This window comes from Motacilla alba, chromosome 6, assembly GCF_015832195.1.
Source record: "Motacilla alba alba isolate MOTALB_02 chromosome 6, Motacilla_alba_V1.0_pri, whole genome shotgun sequence".
Lineage (NCBI taxonomy): Eukaryota > Metazoa > Chordata > Aves > Passeriformes > Motacillidae > Motacilla > Motacilla alba.
In genome coordinates, this window is record NC_052021.1 from 25890251 (window position 1) to 25911228 (window position 20978).

The 20978-nt window shown below is 44.9% G+C and overlaps 1 protein-coding gene across 5 annotated transcripts in view; it reads left to right on the top strand.

The window, feature by feature from the left end:
* The first annotated feature begins 9417 nt into the window (after positions 1–9417).
* The window catches only part of ADD3 (adducin 3), a 92113-nt gene continuing 80552 nt past the window's right edge, over positions 9418–20978 (top strand). The window contains exon 1 of one of the 5 annotated variants that reach the window (XM_038140026.1): positions 9418–9493. The gene's annotated coding sequence lies outside the window, so the exon portion shown is untranslated. Of the gene's footprint in view, positions 9494–9638; positions 9839–10609; positions 10635–20978 lie in introns of those variants that run through there. The other 4 variants (XM_038140029.1, XM_038140025.1, XM_038140032.1 and 1 more) reach the window with 4 other exon arrangements.

Below are 20978 nucleotides of genomic sequence, written 5' to 3' on the forward strand. Positions count from 1 at the left end.
CTCGAGAGCCACCCCCAAAGAGCAGGGAAGCAATGTGGAGCTGGGACAGTGTGTCATCAAGATAGCTACTGATAGCAGAGCAGACAGAGCTATTTCCAGAATGATTAATACTATTAGCACATGCTGAAGCTTTAGGCTAAACATAAGCTTTAGAGGAATGGATTTTGATGTAAAAAGTGAATAAATGAGACAACTGTCAGAACAATGAGTGGTGAACCAAGTAAAGATTCTTAGTGTAGGAGATGCAAAGCACTGCCTACTGGCCTGTTTTCACTGAACCTGTTGGTAAAATTCCCCCTGCCCTTCAGGCTGGAGAAATAGCTCAGCAATAGCATGTGGCACAGAGGTAACCCAACCAGCAGGCACCAAGGCTGCTCCCACAGCTAATTAGCTGCATGGCATTTGAGCAGAGGCACGGCGATGGTGACACCCCGGGATCCAAGGCACTGATCCTCCCCCAGCCCAAACCATGCTCCACTGCTCCTGGAGCCTGTTTGAAGATCTTTGTGCTGCCCTTTACTGTACATACCTTGAGTGCTTGCAAGAGTACCAGTGTGAGGGCTCGTCTGTCACTGAATAAAAAGCACGTCTCAAAAGGGCCATCTGACTTATGCTGTCTTCTCATAATCCCCATTCCAGAGGTCTCAAATGCCATAATTGAAAACCTGCTGTTCATCCCCTGAAAGTCAGGTTTAACTTATTGTAAGCAGCTCCCAGAAGGACAGTATTTTGCATAATCAGTAACAGGGAATACATGTAGCATTTTCCTGTTTTTCTTCTCTTGACACTCTCCTCACAGGAGAGCAAGCAAATAAAATGTAGACATAGCTGTGCAATGTCCTCTTCCCCACTTCCTTTTTTTTTAACCCAAATCATCAAGTCTACTTATTTTCTTATGGCTTTAGCATTGTATGTACAGTTCTTAGTTTCACTTTGGAAAATTTATTCTTATTTTTCTTACATAAGACATCTTATTCAAGAATAGATGTCTTGAATGGATTCACCAAAATCAGGTGGGTTTGTTACTTTAGATCAGTGTCTGCAAAGAAGTCACAAGCTCAGGGTGTTTCTCTGGAGTAGCTAATTCAGCTTGGGCCCAGCCACATGATCCCCCTTTCCAGTCTTGCCTTATGGCCTCTGAGGAATGTTGCATTGGCTGCGAGGGAATTACTTGGTCTTGGCAAGACACATTAATATCTTCGCAAAGACTTGTTAGGGACCAAGACTTCAGCCTCCAACTATTTCCTCTGATAAAGCAGAGCATTCACAGCAGTTCATTAGTCTTGAATCACCAGTTTGACTTTGAGAGAAATGAAAGTTCCCCAGAAACTAGAGGGGCTCTGTAAGTAAAGCTGGCTGGTGTTGCCTGCCTGCTGGCAGGCTTCGAAACAGAAGCATGGTGTTGGATCCATTTAGACAAATCAGTGGCTCAGGACACTTTAGTCAAGGGCTGGGAAAATGAGCACCCAGGTAGAAGAAAGGTTATGAATTAGGGCCATACCTGCTGTAATGGGATTTGAAGGACCATCTGTCAAGACATGGAAAATTTTGACATGGGCATGCATATTTGATGTTTTCTCCTGAAGATCTGCCCATGTTCATACACCAAGTTTGTAGCAGCAACAGAATTACAGTCTTGTTTTATTACAGCAGTTGTTTTGGGTTTTTTTTAACACTCAGTGTATCTTTCCATTAGCATCCAACATTACACTGATAATCCTTGAAAGCACCAGAGCATGAGTATCATATCTGCAGCTGGATCTCTCTGCTAGGAAGCTCGTTACACAGCATGGAAAGAATTTTTGCTATCTCATTTTGAATCATTGATAACAATATCACAAGTGAAGGGAATGTATTGTTCATCCATGAGATGGGAAGGAATCACTCCCACAGTCCCAGCACATTGCTGTCCCAAGCAGCCACTTGCAAGGCAGAGAGGCAACATCTGAGTTACACATTTTGCGAACCGAGAGCAGTTTTCCCAAAGCATGGGGGGCACAACACTGGTGCAAGGGACAGAAGGTGCATCACAAAACAGGTCCCTCCACACCAGCTTCCCAAAAGCACTTGTATCATTGAGCTGAGCTTCAGAGCACAGCACAGAGAACATTAAAGGAACCGGAGAGCTGGCTCCTAGCAGCAGCAGCCAGCTCCAGCAGCTGGAGTGCTCCATCTGAGGAAGGGTATCTATCAGTCAGAAAATCCCAGCTGACTCGGGGCCCCATTTCTTGGCTGTGTGCTGGCCTCTTTACACCTCTGGTGTTGGAAAAGGAAGTGGAACAGCCGGTTCTCGTGTATACGTTCAACAGCTTTGAAAAGCCCCCCGTTGTAGAAAAACGCAGCAGAGCTGCGAGGTCTGGAGCTGGTTTCCTATCTGAAAGCCAGGCAGGATGCCTGATCTGTAGCTGCAGTTCAGCTTGACAGAGGGCCAACTCCAACACCGCTGTTCTCATCTGCTTCAGTGTCAGATGAACACTTGTGTGCCATTTTCCCATCATACAAGCCTAAACCAAAGAAAAACGTTCCCCCAGCTTTCTATAGAGTGGTGGCATGAATTGCTGTCTTGTTCAGTGCCATTTTCTGGCACCCAACTGGCACTGGGATCCAAATCAGGGCCCCAGTTCAGCAGCTACTCAGTGACTTGTCCCATTCCATCCTCCCTTGCCCTAGTTAGACACATGTTTAAAGAACTCACTACAGCCATGCTTAAGCCCTGAGAAAAAAGCATCCTAGCAGAAGGGCAGAGAACCAGCTCGATCAACCACACACAGTGAGATGTGTTCGAGCCAACTAATGGGTAATCTGTGTCAACCTACCACAAATAAACAAGATAACTCACTGTCCTGCTTGGCAGAAGAGTGTTATTGCCTTTTGGGGAACAAGCCTCCCTGGTCAAAGATTATCCTTGTGGAATAAATAATCAAACCAAAGTAACACATGTGTATGTATATATATACTTCACATGGATTCATATGACATGTTGCATATACTTATGTCAGTCCGTCTGATCGGGTAGAAACCAATGGGGAAGTTGTAATTACATGGAAAGAATGGGAATTTTCTGGCGAGCCTCAGCATGGCAGACACTGTGCTCCGAGGTCGTAAAAGACTTCTGCAGCCTGCTAATTATACACTAGCCAAATCTTATTACAAACAAGTAATAAGTATAGGCACGTTTGTTGGTTTTGCTAATGACATTAATGTCCTTTTTGATGATTTGCAGAGCTCCAGGAGGCCAGAGACTCAATTTGTGCTGGTGTATCTCTCACTCGGGTGAGGTCTAGAAAACTCTGGATGTTTGATAGCTTTTCACCATCTATCTTTAGACAATCCAAGGTCTGTTTTCTGCACAGTAGTTTGAGCTGCTTCATCTGCTGTATAACACACACATTCAGAACTCTAATTAGATAGTGGATTTGCGTATTATTTTCTGACACGTATGTGATTGTGTGTAGAATTATGCATTCTTCTTAAAGGGAATTTGTTCACATACCCTTCTTGTTCATTCCCTTCTTAAAGGGAATTTGTGCTTTTACTTCTCCACAGTTTCCTTATCTCCCTCAGCTGTGACACTGAAGTCTGCTCTGTAGATTCATTTATCTTTTCCCTGTGGAGTCCCAGAGAGTTCAGATATCCCAGTTAAAACCACAGACTTTGCAATTTAGGGTAAATCATCACAGGGTAAGAGACAGACTTGGAACTGGTTAGTACACATTCTGAAGAATTACCAGGATTTGCTGGGTAAAGAGAAGCAAAGGTTTTTCTCTTTTCTCTCTATCCACATACTTCTGTGACTGATTTGTTTTGGGTTTCCAGTGTCTGTTTGCACAGACCTGATCACTGGTCCCACTGCCCTTCTCCACTTCCTGTCTGAGAACAAATGGAGACAGTCAGCAGCAGCAATCTCACATCCTTTCATATGAAAACCACTGAACACAATTTGTCCCACCAGGGAAATCAGTGCTTTAACTATGTGAGTAATCCACTGACTTCATAGGAATATCTCAGGATGATTTTTTCAGCCTGCTCTGATGGCTGCAGTGACAGAAGGACACTGCCCTGAGCACACTCTGGATGCTGCAGGCGGGTGCCAGGAGCTCTCTGCAGGCACTGCTGGCCCGTGCTGCAATTTGGGGAACCCTGCTGTGCTGGGGCAGAGAGCTCCTGCCCCCAGCTTTCGATCCAGCCATTCCTAGCATTACACATCCCTGGGAATACACTCAGAAACTACAGATGAGGTCATTCCCAAGAGCCTGCTTAGGTATTTGGGGCCCTTGACACTGAGAGGAGCTAAAATCTTATGCTCTATGAATGGTTTTAAAGGGAAAGTGGAACTCTTTTTATAGTACATTAGCTGTTTGCTAATCTTGAATGGGTAAATTACTAACTCCTCTACAATTTGTTTATCCTCATTGTTAGATACTGCACTAATACACATTCTTCTATCTTACTTGCCTCCTAAGAAGCTTTGGGAGTGACAGTTACTTTTCAAAATCCAAAATAAAATATTATTCATAAATTAATATTGTTTATGCATATTAACAAGTCTGAGGCTGATTTCATGGCTGTGCTGTCCTTTTGAATGATCCATCAAATATTAAAAGCAACAGTTGGCCCAAACAGCTCTGAATTTGACTTGATGCTCTAAACTTCAAAACATTTGTCCAGGAAATTACACCACATGCTCCTTTGTGGGTCCTGAGATAAGACAAAAAGCACAGCATGCCAAGATACCTCATCACTGAGAATGAGGGACTCTGTCCGATATTCCATTTGTCTTGGGGTAATGAAGAAGAAAGTGGAACTCCAGGGTAGTTACAGAGAACTTTTTTCAGACTCAGTGAGTCAACATGCACATCTATCAGTGTGCCATGACCTTAGGCTCCCATACTTCCACGCTCCTCTCCCCCAGGCTGTTGCCCTGGGCTTCCCAGCTGGTGTGTGTCTGGTGACAGCACACCCATGTCAGAGATGGCACTGGAGGTTCAAGCCACCATTAATGTGCTGACAAAGAATCCCCACCTTGTTGTTCAACCAACACCTTTTCCCTGAGTGTAGATGGTGCTGAGCCAATAAATGTGGGTTTCTTGATGCAAAGGGATGTGCTGTGCTCCAAATGCATCATCAGAATCACAGATTAGTGATGTCTTTTTAAAAATGTGCTCCGAACACGAGTTTTTCCTTCCAAAAATAGCTTTTATTTTGTTCATATTAGAAGAGCAGGATGTTCTTTCCTGTCCTGAAGGGATAAGGAGGAAATGAGAACTATGGGGTTCTTATATGGTATGTGCTACTATTCTTCTGGACTAGTGCTGTGAATCTTGATTTTTTTTCTCCCCAGGCTTCGCATTTTATTCCCCAGGGACCTAATTTTGCATTAATTCATGCTGATGTTACTCCAGTGAAGCTCTCTGATATCAAAGGCATTCCTCCATGTTTACAACCTCTCTCATCCTAAGGCAATAGACATTAGAAGGGAGGCAACCTACTGAAGACAGTGCATGCTAAATGTCTCAATTCCCTTTTTGAATGAGATAAAGTCAGTTGAGAGACATGAGTGGGGGCAGAAAGCATCCTTTCCTGTACTCTGTGTTCAAGGAAAGAGACAGCAGTTTGGAGGAAATGTGAACGTAATGGACTGTACATTTGTATCCCATTGTACCGAGGTCTGACAGGAAACACTTGGGGCTTGATTCAGGAAAAAGTAAATCGTATCCCTTTATAACACTCTCATAACCCTGGTTATCCTGCAGTATTTGACTACATCCCCGTCTTTAATGTATATATTCTCACAGCTCTCTCCAGAAGACCAGAAGGAAATCTGGTCACTGGGGAGCAGGGGAGGCATGGGAAGAGATTTTACAACATTTTCCATCCGATGGCCCTCCTGAGTGACAGCAAAAGGCCAGCAGCTCTTCACTTTTAAACCAAAGGGACTCCTGAGCAGCTGCCACTATTGACTGCCACCATAAGCAGTTCCTTACATGAGGAAAGCTGCAAATACCAAACTTTGGCTAATTTCTGAGCAGCCTCTGCCAAGCCCGTGAGAGCTTTTTGTTGCCATTGGCCTTCAGTGTAAGGTGTTGATGGTTGCAGTGAGTTCCCACCACACGTGCAGGGCCACAGGCTCCTCGGCAGGCACTGCGGAATCCCTTGGTTAGATGTTCACCCTACAGCAACATGGAAATGGTTCCAGCTCTCAGCACTCAGCAGCTTTGTTCCTCAGGCAGCCCGCTGGGTTCTGTGGGATCTGTGCTGGTCCCCAGAAATGCCTGTAACTGCTCCCAAGGGAGCGTCCCTCCCAGGGTGACCAGGGTCAGGGAGCTCTTACAGCCCTTTGTCTGTGGGGAACATGCAGTACCACCAGTGTTTGGCATTCTGCTGTCCAGCTCACGAAGCTGCAAAGATTGAAAAAGAAACCAACCCCCCACACGTGACCCAGAAGAGAGGGATTGAGGACATAATGCCCTTGATTGAAAAGGGAGGCACCCAGGAAACCTTGTGGTATATTTATATTTTTTTTTTAACTAGAGCTAAAGTAATTTGGCATGTGTGTCCCCTGAGCTGCTTCCTAAACCACAGCTGCATGAGGAATTATCCAGCTCTTAGCTGAAGTAACTTCTCAAAAAAACCCCAAACATGTAGGTCATTAAAGTGCTAATAAAAAAAAAAGTTGATGAATCTCTGAGAAGTGCTCTGATTATCTCTCTGTGGGGAATGAAGGACTCATTAACATGAGCTCCATGCCACTCCCTTGTCCTTTTGAGTTTGGCATAAAGCAAGGAAACAAATGTTTGTGGTTTGGCCAAGTTTCTAATGAGTAGCTCAGCTAGGTCCACTGATTAGACACGTGGCTTTCTGGAGGGTGAAAAGGCTGCCCCACCATGTAAAGTGGCAAAGAGTGGCAAAGCATTTCTGCCACACTGAGTTCCCGAAAAGGAAACACTTTCATTCTTGTGTGGATTTTTTTCAATGCATTTAGCAAGAAATGTACACAGAGAGGGTTTCCTTGACATGGCCAACAGAGAGAAACAGTGAGAGGTCCAGGGAGGGTGACAAAGGCGGGTGTATGTCTGAGGGATCACTCTCCAAAAATTGCTGTTGCAGCTTGCTATGTGTTTGGTTTCACTTGTTAAGGGGGGTTTACTGCTAAGATACAGTCCAATCCCAAAAGGACAGTCCTGCCTATCATCATGTTACCCGGTCCCACTCCACAGCAGGATGTCTGCACAGCAGCCCCCAGGCACTGCAGGAGCCCACAGGAGAGGTCTCCATTTGCTGCATCACCTGCAGGAGCTGCAGCACAGAGATCTGCCTAAGAATGGCCCACACCACTGACACTCTAGAAGCACCTGGCAGCTGTTTTGAAGGAGGGAACAAAAGCTCCAGAACTAATGGGAGAAGCCTCTTCCATGCAGGAAAGTTTCTCCTTGATCATGCCTGTAATCCATTTATAGCCTGAATCATCAGTACATGTCAGCTTCATAATCCTTCCAAGACTAAAGTAGAACTCATCTACATGCCCAGGAGGAGAAAACTCACCCTACAATAAACCTGAAAGGCATCTGCTGGGATAAGCAACTGCTGCCTCTGAAATTCAAATATCAGGGTGTGTGATCAATGTCACACAGCACCTTAGCACTCCTGAGACATCAAGTCTGTCCCTTGCTGCTGCAGACAATGCATTGTATAATGACTTTAATAAACTACAACTTAAAAGCAGTGAGATTTTCCATTCCAAATATCCCCCTCGGAAAAGGCAGTATTTGATTGCTCTAGTGGTTAACAACTCTGTTCTGATTTCCAGCTGAAATTTGTGTGTGGCCAGTTCCTATGCAATCACTCATGGGCCTGCACCCTCTCTAGCTAAGCAGTTGTCTGGGCCAGAGCTCAGAATAAAAGGCAAATCCCCATCCAGTAATTTCATTCCAGTATCACCCTCACTTTCAAAACCACACCTAAAGTTTGTAATTTATTGGCCTCTTCAGATTCAAGGTTTATTAAAACATGATACAGCTGTAAATTTTTTCTAAAAAGCAATAAAAATAAGAGAATGAACATGGATGGAACAGCCCTACCAATTCCATGAGTGTTAAATTGAATTAATAGGCAAAGTGGAGAAAGCAAATTGCTCCAACCTTTACAGCACACTCCACATGTAGTTATATATTCTTCCTGTGCCCAAGGTAAGTTTTAATTTCCAACAGCCACCAGAAAGTTAAAAGTCCTGTATTAAATGACAGATGCTGTGCCACCTCATCCCCTTATTAGTGGCCAGTACCTGCAGGTTCCCATGGTGCTGGTGCAGTCAGGTGGAGCCATCTCAGTGCTGGAGACACATTTGCAAAGTTAAAACATGTTCTGCACTCTCTCCGTATTCAAATCAGACACCCCATGGCTGGACATTTTGGTGCCTCAGGCCCTTTTTTTTTTCTCCAAGGACCTCTCTAGCTCCCCAAGGCCCTTGCTCCCTTTTCTGTGATGGTCCTGGTAGCTCCTACACTGATGTGGTGGCAGCAGCTGGCCGGGCTGGAGCCTCTCTGGTGACTCCATCAGAAGAGGGTCCTGGCACACACGGTCTTCATCCTACCCTGCTCCAGCCCCGCTGCTTTCCCCATGACCACAGTTCTTGAGGGGCTCTTCAAAAGTGAGTGGTACCCAGAATTAAAGGTTTTGTCCCATGAACATACAGGGAGTTAGTTAATGTGTAATTTTACACCTGTAAACAGCAGTGCTGAAGGGACCTTCTAAGACTTTCAAGCATATTTTACAAAGTTTGTACTTTATCCTGCTTGTAATTCATTCCTAGCCTCGATCATGGGGTGTTGAGAATGAGGACTTGTTGAATTGAGGGCTTCTGCAACTTAGAAATAATTAAAAACATAATTAAAATACAGAGGTGGTTTTTTGTTTGTTTGTTCGGTTTTATTTTGTTTTTTGTATAAAAAGGAGAACTATCACCCAGTGCTTCCGTGGCTTCAAATATCTGATCAGAGTCGCTCAGATGCAACAAAACCAGCCCTGAAACTGAGAAACCAAGTAACTTTGGGTGGGGAACCAAGAACAGGGATGATTTCAGTCGCAAAGCGGAACAACGACAGAGAGCCAAGAAAACAAAAAACAGGGAGGGAAAAAAAACCAAAGAGAGCGAAAGAAAGGACAGTGTTTGCCAATATGACTTTAGCATTTTCTGCAGCTTTTTTTAGCCGGGGTTGCTCTCGGCAAAAGAGCTTTCTCCTGAGCAGCACGAGCCATCTGGAGAAGCCGTCTGCCGCCTTTCAGCCCCGACAACTGTTTAAATTTCTCACAATTTCACTTCCAACCCAGGGTTTTGTTGTTGTTGTTTGCGTAGGGGGCGTGGGTTCTCGATTCATTTTTCCCGCATACACATCCCCCTGCATGTCCCCGCCGCCCCAGCCGTGCGCTGGCCACCGCGGAGTCCCTTTCCAGCGGCACGGCCCCTCGGGATCGATGCTCCGGCCCCGCACTGCAGGTACAGCCGGGGCGCGGGGCGGGCGACAACAATGGAGGGCAGCCGGGGCGGAGGATACTGGCGGTGCCGCCGCCCCTCGGCCAAGTTGGCAGCCGTGGAAGGGCGAGGGAAGGCGGCCGTAATTCCAACTTGGCCGAGGGGCGGCCGGGGAAGGGCGGCGGGCGAGCCCCCGCGCTGCCAGATAGTGATCCGCGCTGGGCGGGCGGGCGCGGGAGGAGGAGCCCAGGTGTCCCTTCCTGCCACATCGTGCGCCGCCCCTTTCCCCGCCCGCTCCCGCGGTGGTGCTGGCGCTCCCGCCGCCGGGCGCGGGGATGGACTGCAGCACAAAGGCGCGGGCCCGCTGAGGTAACGCTGCCCGGGCTGCGGGCACCGGCACGGGCACGGGGGGTGGCGGGGATCTCCCTTCCCGCCCAGCGCGGGGCCGGGGCCGCCCGGAGCCGCGGCCGGGGAAGGGGGGCGGCGGCGGCCGGAGGCCCCGAGCGCTCCCCGCGCTGCCGCGGCCGCCCCGGGGCTGCGGGGGGAGCGCGGGGCCGCGGCCGGCGGCGGGATGGGGCCGTGCGGGGCCCCCGCGGGGCCGAGGGGAACTTGCCCGCGGGGCTACGCCAGCTCTCCGCCGGGGGAGATGCTGCAGTGCTGCCGTTCTGCCTCGGCGCTGGGCTGAGGAGGAGGACGGGGCTTTAAATAATGCGCCTCCGCTCCGAAACTCCGCTAATCAAATAAAACCTTGGGAGTGATTGTCGTAACTACGGACCGTCCTTGCTCCGCCGCAAGGCTCGGGGCTCCCTACGCCTCTCGGAAAACTTCTTAAAATCTACGTTATTGGGGGGTTTTGTAGTGGCGCGCAGCTCCACCTTCGCTGTGGATCGCGGTGCGGAGAGCCGGGATTGCGCTTCCCGGTGCAGGCTCAGGCATTCCGGTCACGGCAGCGCGGACCCACCGGCGTGAGCAGCATCAGCCCAGCGCCGCTCGCTGCTGCGGGCTCGCCGTGGCCACCCAGCCCCCTGCTCTGCTCGCACTTTGGAATTATCTCCATTCTCTGCCTGTCTTAGGGAGGAGGAAATTCAAGATTGCTGCCTTGAACTTTAGGCTCCAGAAATGAGGATTTACCGTGGGCCTTTTGGGAGTTTGTTCCTCGGTGTTGGTCAGTTTTCATCTCGCATTAAAAAGCTTTTTTAAGAATTCAGAGCGGAGTTATCAGTCAGTGTTCACTGCAGACTTCAGGGCAGGCAGTGTCTGCATGGCTGAACGATGGGATTTTGGCAGGGAAGCCTTGGAGTGGCTCTGTAAGGAGGGTAGAGCATGCCTCAAAAGCACCAACGCGGTCGTGGAGCTGGGTTGCCTCTGTTTCTGTCTCAAGATCGTTATGTTACAGGCAGGTTGAGCCTGGATCTGCTGGTTTTCATTCACATGTCCTGGGCTCGTGTCTGGAGGGTAGTGATGTGATACCAAGTGGAGGGAAAATGTGTAGGCATGTGCCTCATCTGTGTAGTTCCACTGTGTGGAGGAGTTAAGTTTAAAAAAACAAACAGATAAAATCAATGGCAATGAATATCTGGGCCAAAAAATGAATGGCCAAGGGTTATAAAAGCATGAATGTATGGAATTGCTGAATTGTGTGGGAGAAGTTGCTGCTTAAATGAGCTTTGGTACCAGAGGAATGAAGCTGACAAATGTAACCTCGGCCTTTCAAAGAGCGCTTTGGTGCGCCTGGGGCAGCTTCAGGCTGTCTCGCTTACCTTCTGGTCCAGTTGCTGATGACTGGAGTGAAGCACCGGTGTGGCAGAGGTATGGCTGCGTGTGATCTGCTGGGAGGGGATGGTGGTGGCTCTTGGGGGGAGTGGTGCAAGATGGGGCAGGTTCTGCACGTGTCTGCTTTGACAGCAGTTCTGCTGTGAAAAACTCCCTTTTGCCTCCCTTGTAGCAGGGAGTTCTCAGGACTGCACACCCGGTCACTTCAGCGGCCTTGCTGGCTGGAAACTGTGTGTGAACAAATTGTACAAACCTCCTTGGTGGCATCCAGTGCTTGCAGGGAAAGAAAGTGTCAACCCAGGGGACAGCATGTGCTCTTTGGCTGTTATCAGACAAGCTCCTCAATGCTGATTTGAGTAAGAAGTGTGCGTATTTCTCATTGAAACAAAATGATAATTGTGTTACTAATAGAGTATGCCAGTTTTAAGTTTAGATTTTGTCATGTTAATGCTTTTAGCGTTAGTTGCATTATTTCTCAGAAGATATTATTACTTGAGTTTAATTTCTGCTGGAGGAATGTGAAGTCCCAGGCAAGAAGGGGTGGGCTGCTTAGGGCTTGGGTGTTTAATGATAGAGGTTAGTGCACGATGATGATGATGATTAAGCACGTCCTTAATTCCTGACCAATAGATGGAGTGCTGCTATGCTTTAGGATATCTGGGGATTTAATAGTCTCTTGGTTAAATCAGTCATTATCCTTGACTCTTGCCTGAGGATTGAGGCAGCTGACATTATTTAAGGGAAAGGTGATTTTAGGGTGGTGCACTCAAGCTGTCACGTACCCCACAATCATCTAACCCAAAGAGAAGGTCCAGGTGATGCCTCTGACCCCGCAGGCTTTGCAGTGCTTGCAGGGTGGTTGGACTGGAGTGATCTGGGGGAACGGGGCACTTTCACTGCCTTGGCCAGCAAGGTGTACTGCAGCCCTTGTGGTGCCCCTTTGCTGGTTATGAAATGAGCCGGTGGACAGGGCTGGCTGAGCCCAGCTGGGCTCGGTGTAACTGTGCTGGAACGGTCCCTGTTGCATGTGATGTTAGAGGTGACATTGCACGCAGGGGCCGCCTGCTTTTGTTCAGCTCCACTTGTTAGAGGCCAAATGGCCTGGCATAAGACTCTATTTGCTGTGAAAATCGTGAGAAATTAACACATAAGAGCGAAAATCGTGAGAAATTAACACATAAGAGACGAGAAATGAAAACTGTTTTAAGAAAGGCCGGCATTAGTTTGTTTCCTTTTGTAAGGGCATGTTTTACGGATCAAGAACTGAGCTGAAAGAAGGCAAAAGGTTGCTGGTTTTTCCCTTGTTAAAATCATCATTGCCAGTTAAAACTGCAGCCCTGTCCTCGCTGTGCTGTGCATGGTGCTGGAATGATAATGCCTAAAAAAACCAATTTTAATTTAGGGGAATAACTTGCTTCACTTTGAGATGGTGCATAAAATTGCCTTTTTGCTAGTGCTTTTTAAACTGGATATGAATTCTAGTTTCTTTTAAAAATGTCCTGTAACTTTAGCAGCCATAGTAACCTCTGGCTATTATTTCCCTTGTAAATCAATTTTGCATTTTCATAGTGCTGCTGCTTCAAAAACTGAGTTGGTCATTGTTTTGATATTGACTTAGAAGAATGCAATCTATATTTTTTTTTGATGGCACTGCTTCCCCTTACATCACAGGCTTTTCTTCAAGCTATGTTTTGAAATGCCTGTCGCCATATGAGAGATGGTGGTGTGGCTTCTGGTAAGATTCTTGGGGGTTATTTGTCTTTTGTGTAGTGTTTTTTGGCAGATGAAGATGAATAAAAACTACTTGACCCTTAGGGAACAAGCAGTAACTTACTCATTGTGAGTTAATATTAGTTCTGTTTGCCCACAGAGTCTACTCTGCTTCTATACTAACTCTGAGTCACTTGACGTGTGGGAAAACACTTTTGTTTCTTTTCTGTATTCAAGATAACACATGTCATTGTACATCATCTCGAATGGATTTTGAGGGATTTCATTTAAAGATATCCTAGCAAGTACATGGCTTTTTTTGCAGATAATTTGTGATCCAGATTATTAATTAAGAGAAACAAATTTTATTTGGTTAGATAAGAAAGTATGTTCAGTTGTGGCATGCTCTTAATCTGGGCTGGTGGCAGAGGGATGGCAGTTCAAAACTGTAGAGTAAACTGGAAAATATTGACTACTAAAACCTTGACATTTTCTACAGATTCATTGAGAAGCTGGATAGTGGGAGAAGCTTGAGAGCATCAGACCTCAGTGGGAGGGCGATGGCTCCAGGTGTTTTATTGCCCCCTGCATCTTTACAGTCTGGTGAATGTGATGTAGGTATCTGTTTATTTAGGACTCTGGGAGCATATTAAACATCGTTTGTGTCTTATGGTAGTAATGTCAATTCCACAAGAATGCAATCAGCTGTTACACAGTGCTAATTAGGGAAATATTCTAATAGCCTCATTCATTCTTCTCGTCTTTTAAACTGTTGTGGTCTTGGCTAGGAAGAAACTCTTTTCTTGCCTTGTATTGTCTAGAGTGTTAAAATCCAAGTGACATCAAAGCAGGAGGCAGTTTTCCTGTGAGTCAGCAGGCTGAGGTGAAGATCCATAAATCACAGGCTGGTGTGAGAGCTGGGGCTTGCTTTGTAGCATTTCACGTTGTGTTTTCTTGACCCACAGCGCCTGACAGCTGGTAAATCCCTTCTCCCTTGTGCAGTTGGAATCTCCTGAAGTTACTTCTGCAGCTGAAGTACGTGGCAGCCCTGAGCAGCACGGAGCTGACAGCAGTTTGCTGCTGTTCCCATTGCTGCTGTGCTGCTGAATGAGTACCTGGTGTTGCTGCAGCACTTCAGCCAGGAGCTGAACTCTGCTGTGTTGGCCAAAGAGGATTCATTGAATTGCTTTGAGAATCTCTGCTTGTTGTCCTCATCTATACCTGTAATAACTGACCTCAAGCTTTTTTTTTTTTTAATACTAATGCATATATTCAAGTGTTAAATGATATGGGAGCTTTGTTGCTTTGCTTTTGTTTGACTTTTTTTTCTGATGTAAAAGAAGTATCCCTCTGCATATTATCCATTGCTATTACACTGAACACAACCTAGGTTAGAGGCCAGGTGGACCTGTATATTCTGTTTGCAAATGCACAGTGAATGTCAGCCCTGGAAGGACACCTGCATGTGTTCTGATGGTAAATAGAGTGCAAAATAGGAAAGCTTACTTGATGGGTAAAGCTTGCTTAACTATTCAATACAGTAAACAAGGAAGGAAAAAATATAATTGTAAATATATATTATATTCCCCCCTACAAATGTAGACTAGTTTTGTTTTGTTTTTTTTTTTTTGGGAGCAGTTTGGTACTGAAGTTGTCTGTGTGATTCAAATAAATAGTTTCTAGAGCAATGTAAATTATAAGTTGGCTGGGTTCAAAGAGATTGCTGGTATTAATGTAAGTAATTTCATATAATCCAGTATCCCAGTACTGTCTTAACAACCCATATGATGTTTTAGTCTTTATGGATATATATACAAAAAACCTCTGTATTTATAAAGAGCATCACTAAGGCCACAAAGTCAAGTATTTGAAAGCTGGGTAGTGCTTTCCAAAGAAAATATCCTCAATTTAAAAATTAAATTATGGCGTTGGAAAGTACACTTAGGAGCCCTGATGTCAGAAAGAGAGAAGTGTTTTGGCTCAGATGCTTCAGATCTAGCAGACACTTAGCAGAGGGAACCTTCAGCCTAACATGAAAAATTAGGTGAAATTGAAAATAGAATTTTGGGACGGAAACAGTGGACAATACTAGGCAGTGCATCCAGCTCTGTCTAGAACTGAATACAATAACTTGAAAGTACTGACCTCACAAGTACCTCTGTTTTTTCCTGACTCAGATACACAACCATTTTTAGGAGTGTTAATGAATTGTATAACAATTTATCCAGGCTCCTGGTCAGTGCTAAAACAGGAGTAAAACACAATTTAAGCAAGCTGCCTTTCAATATTATTTAAATTATTGCTGCACACCAGGCAACATACCATATTTGCTGTGCATCCAAAACCTAACCTAATTTTTTTTTCTTGGAATATACAGATGTTATACAGTATTTGAAGGTGTGCCCTGTGGAAGGTGAGATGAAGTTTTCTCAAATGATTATTTTCAGCTGTATTGACTGCAGTTCTTTGAAGGTGCTGAGATTTAGGGTGTAAGAACTTGTATATGAAAAGAATACCTGGCATGCCTATGCTACATTAGCCCATGTAGCTCTCCTGATACAGCATTATTGCAATAATAAATGGATACCTAGTTCAATATATATTTCTGTTACTGTGTTTAAATTGTGTAGTACCCACAACAAGCCCATCATCCTGTTTCAGATCTTGATTGCAGATGAAGCTTTGCACTAAATACCTGGTTAAGGGGTAATTGTCTTTGTAGTGTTCACAGTCAATCTGTACAATTTCTGGCTTTCAATTGCAACTTTAAATGCCTAAATACGTCTAAACATATAGGCAAAGGCAAAATGCTTCTGGTAACTCAAATGTTTTTGGACCCAGCCATCAGGGCAGAAGGCAGAGATGTTTGTGGTCTTTAATTCACCCACTAAAGAGAAGCTGTTTCCCCCTAGAGCAAACTGTGTATTTTCAGGCCAAAGTCTGTGTAACTTTCTTATTCCTAAAGTTACTGAGGTTGTAAAAACATTTGTGGGTATGTGTTAATTTTTTTTTTCCCGTCAGTGGGCATAATACTGAATACAAATGAGATTTCTTACTGATGTGCTGATTGGAATGGGTTGGCTGTGCAGAGCTGTTTGTCTCTGACACGTAGCTGACTTGGCATCCAAAGGACACGTGCATGTTCTGTGTTAAATGGCTTAAGGACTGGAATGACACAGTTGGAGAGCTTGGCAGATACCTCTGTGTGTGCATGATTTGGAACAAAAACCTCCATCTTCTAAGACAAACTGTCCCAAGTAGATCTCTCAGTCAAAATTTCATAAATATTTTTATTGTGAAGATTTAATTCTGAGTGTCTCAAGAAGAAAAAAGGACTCGTGATGCATGTTTTAATAATGGCTAGTACAATGTTTTGTGAAGCCAAGTATGTCTGTATCCAGCAAAGCCATCTTTAGGTGTTTGCTCCTTATCAACTTGGTCAAAATTACAGGTCTGGTGTGGAGCAGGAAAAAAAATGCAGAAGAATTTGCAAATACATTGAAATTTATGGCGTTTCAAAATAAATAAATGAACCCAACACAAAAGCAGAAACCAAACCAAGTGGTGTGGCAGTCAGGTTCCCCTCTCCATTTTTTTACTCTGTTTCAAACTCTGTTTAAATACTTCTGCAGCATGCAGAGAGATTGAATACGTCTGTGTAGTGCTAGCATGAGAGAGTCTGTGCTCAAAAACAGGTTAGTTCATAAAAAAAAAAAATCTTGAAATGAATCCAGGTAGCTTCCTAGTTAAAACATATCAAATAACATAAAGTATGTGAACTCAAGACAACTCAGTTTAACTATATAAAACATTCAAGCTGTAAAGCATCAGGAGGTTTTTTTTATAGGTGCCTGGATATTTTGCCCTGAGGTGGCAGGGGGGCAGATTGGGTTGGTTCCCTGTTTACATCAGATGTTTTCCTGTGAGCCAAGAACTTGGGGAGAAACTGAAATACTGCTTCCTCTTTAAAGGGTTGTTGCATATACATTATGCTCTTTGTGGGTGTTTGCTTAAACTTGGATGTTTTTAAAGATCTGTGCCCCTCGTTTTAACATGTCCTAAGACAGCTCCTGGTTAAGGGCTGGGTTTCAAAGACTGCTTAGTTCTTCTCAAGCACCACGCCATTCAAAATGGAAACTTTTGTTATTTGGTTAGCAGAAAGTGTTCTTTTTCCTTGCCATTCCTAACACGAATGTTTTATTGCGTGTCAATGCTTCTAATCAGTTCAAGTGGTGCTTAATGTATTGCCTGGTGGGATCTTGTGTCCTTCAAAGTATCTTAAGTCTGAAAGTCTCCAATTGCCTGGATCAAGGCACTGTCTCTCAAACAATGGCCCCAAAGTGGCTGATGGAGGCTAAGCGTGGTTATTTCTTCTGTACCGGAGAGGTGTCATCCAGCAAGGTTGGTCAACACTTCAGTCCAGTGCTTTGGGGAATCTTTGCTTAGAGGTGGTGGAGATTTCCATCTGAGGAGAGATTTGGCAAACACACAGAAGAGACCTCGGGGTGAAAGGGAGGGAGAGCTCTGAATGGAGACAGGAGGCAGGAGCTCTCTGCTCTGCAGGCAGGGCCAGCAGGAGCCCAGGCTCGTCCACTGCTTCCAGTGCCAGCAGCTTCATCTGCCTGGTCCTTTCCCAGAGCTGCAGGAACAGACAGCCAAGGCCATGTGTATCAGCAGAGCAATGTGTGTGTGTGCATGGTCCCTTTCCAAGGACCTCGAGTGCTGTATGGCACTTAACACCAAGCTTGGGTCTGTGAACTGTTTCACAAGACAGACCGAAGTATATTGGTCTTCTTGTCCCCATACTTGTCTTAGGAGATTCTATCTCTCCACTGGAAAAATGATCCGTTTCCTTGTTGAAAAGGGTTGGAATTCTCCCCTTTATGGGAAAAAAATATTTAAAAATTAAAACAAAAAACTCCCACATGTATCGCTTCCTTTCCTATTAATATTAGCTAGTATATTGCATAAAACTAATGTACCTGCAATGTTGATTAAAAAGAATTGGCCAATGCTGAGAGTAAGAATAAAAATTTATTTGTAGTCTGAGTTAGCCTTTAACAAGAGAAAATAGCTTGAGGTATACCATGTAACACTAGTGTCTGGCTACTATCAAACATGCTGCAAATATATAGTAACAGATATTGTGTGCAGTAAATTTATCTTTGTAGTAGAAACCTGATGTTGTTGCTATTCCCAGGGGCTAAGTTGAATTACATTATTACTGAGGCTGGGCTAACAGAGCTTTGCTTATAGTATACATACAGACAAGGCTGTTCTTCAGAGAGGTGACCTCTGCTGTATTTTGGTTTCAGATTTCACAGGGACCCATTTCAAAGTTTTTAGCTTCAGTCCACACCCTGCTGGTAGCTAGCTATAAAACTCTCTTTGAAGTAAGTAAAAAAAAAAAAGTCTGTCCTTTATTACTTTAATAAAGTCAGATAAAGGTCATTTGTTTACTCATTTTGTGATATACACTGCTGCCACTGTTCCTTGTCAATATAAGTGATACTTGAAAGATGGAACCAAAGCTACAAAATTACTGGTTGCAGTGTGCAAATGCATAGTGTAAGTAATTACCTGTTTTTATGGGTCTTTTGTTTATTAGTTAACTTGCAGAATGTGCATGAGCATATATTTGTGCTAGGGAAGCTATTATGGTTGACATGGCATAATGTAGTGTACTCCCTCCAAGGTTATTCCACCCTCTCTCTATACTTTTTTTGTTTCTCTCTCTCTCCAAACCCAATTTAAAGAGCCAAATTAAAGCCCTGTAATCCTATTTAAGAACCCTGTCGAATAAGAAGTCTGCATGTCACTGTTCCAATAAATATAATCACCTCTTTAGTGCAGTCACTCCTCTCTAGGACAGGTTTCCATCCGATTGAAACATTTGGGTTGTACATTACAATCAAGCTAAAGGGGATACCGTGCTCTTCCCTCCTGGCCCTGTGGTCCTGCCTCATCCTCTCTTGTGTAAGCCTTGATTCTTGCTGAACTTGTGCAATTTGCTGTGAATTGCAGCAGAAAAGCTCCTCTCCCCCCTCTGACTGCCTTAACTCTCTTTAAGAAGTTGCATTAACTCAGGAGAGGGTAGAGTGAGCGCTGGGTGTGTACAAGGTGTCGGAGGCAATGGGGAGAAGCAGGGAAAAGGAGGGGTAAGAAGAGGGGGCACTGCAGTGCCAGGCTCCAGGGAGACTCCAGCCTCTTGATCCTGGTGTGGTGGTGCTCTGCAGCCTGGCACTGTCTGCAGCTCTGGGAGGTGTCGGTAAGCTGAATTTTCTGCAAGGGGACTGACTGGTAGGAGAGCAGGAATGATCAAACCATTTCTCCAGGCTTTGAGATGCAATGTAGTGGCCCCCAGATTGCGAGGTTCCCCCTTACCCTCCCAGCGCTCTCGGAATCTGAGAGGGAGCAGTCATGGCAGATTCTGGGATAAAATGCAATGTTTTGGCAAAACGACATAATTTCAAAAATATTTTAATTAAAATAATCTCAGCATGCTAGGCTGTGTGACTCCCATATCTCAGGTCTGTGTGGCTGCCAGTGGATGATGACAATCCTGTGTGGTGTGCTGGCCTTGGGCACTTGGTGTTGCTTTCCAGAGCAGCCTTCCCTTGCCTCCAGAGCCTGCAGTATCCATGCATAGCACAAGATGCACAACTAAATTTTCTATAGTAAAATTCAAAGGTTTGCACTACTGAGTAGTGTATACCATTGCTTCTCTTTCTTTATTTCATAAGTTATGTGTAAGAAGTGGAGGCTAAATACAGCCATAGGAGAACTTTATTACATCGAGGAGGCCACACTGTCTATACGTATAAAACAAATTCTTTCTTTGGTGAGAGGGAAGGGTGGGGCTGCTCTTGGTTCTAGTAATGAACTTCTGCATATGTTTACAAGATAACTTTATATATGAAGAATTCAGAGCTCCATTGAAGAAAATGTATACAAATAAGTTGCTTAGCATATCTCAGCGAGCCACCCAAAATGCTAATTCTGGCTTGCAGCCTCTTACGTGCCTTTGACAATGGCATTGCCTCTCCTCTCCTTCCATCCAGGTTCTCATCAGTTAAACAGTGTGTAAGAAAACCTGGCAGAAGAATTGTTTTAGGAGTGTAATGCTGAGTTCCTAACAGCAGAAAGTTCTTTGCTGTTGGAGTTGACTGAAGTTGTTCCAGTGCATCTCTGTGCAGGTGGCGGGTGATAGAAGCTCTCAGTGTGAGCAGCTGTCCTGCAGATAGCACTTTATTGTCTCCAGTGCCAGGTCCTCCCAGCTTTCTCCTGCACCTCTCTTCTCCTTTTTGCTCTTCTTCTAGCTGCAGAGAAGGATTGTCTTCCAAAGTTTGCATTTTCTCTGTTTCATATGATATGCAGGCTTCATTGTAGAGACTTAAGGAGTCTTATCAAAGTAATACTGGCTCAGTCAGAGTAAAGATGCTTTAGTTAAATAGACTGTGGCTGTGTATAAAAATAACTGCTCTAGCTGTGTCAGCGTGTTGGACGACCTGATACTGACTTCAACAGAAAGAGCTTCTGAAAATTACTTTGCCTGTTGCAGTATTGCCTCAGTGTGAACTTGGTTTCTGTTGGTAGCATTTCAGAGTTAGATAAACCAAAATTTAAAATTCAGAGCCCCTGAATTTTAAAAGTGAGCAGCTGAATGGCTTCAGAGAGAGCTTGTCATAGTGGGCACCTTTTGAATGCACAAACAGGAGTAGCAGCAGTTTTGCTCTTGTTCACATTGTCAGAAGAGCAGTGCCTGGGTTTGGGTGCTCAGTTGGGTTTGGGTGCTCAGCTGGTTGATGTTTGTAGTAAAAAGGTGGTGTGGGTACCTTCCAGCCCGAGATCTGTGTGTGACTGCCACGCTTGCACACATGTAGCCTGTTGGTTTCTTGTCATAGTATTGTGTGGAAGAGCTTTCTAGTAGTTCCTGTGCAATTGTCTCATTTTGCCCCAGCCCTGGTGTGTCTCTGACTTCTGCTGCCTTTCTGAAGACTCATTTGAAGCATTGATGCTCTTAAAA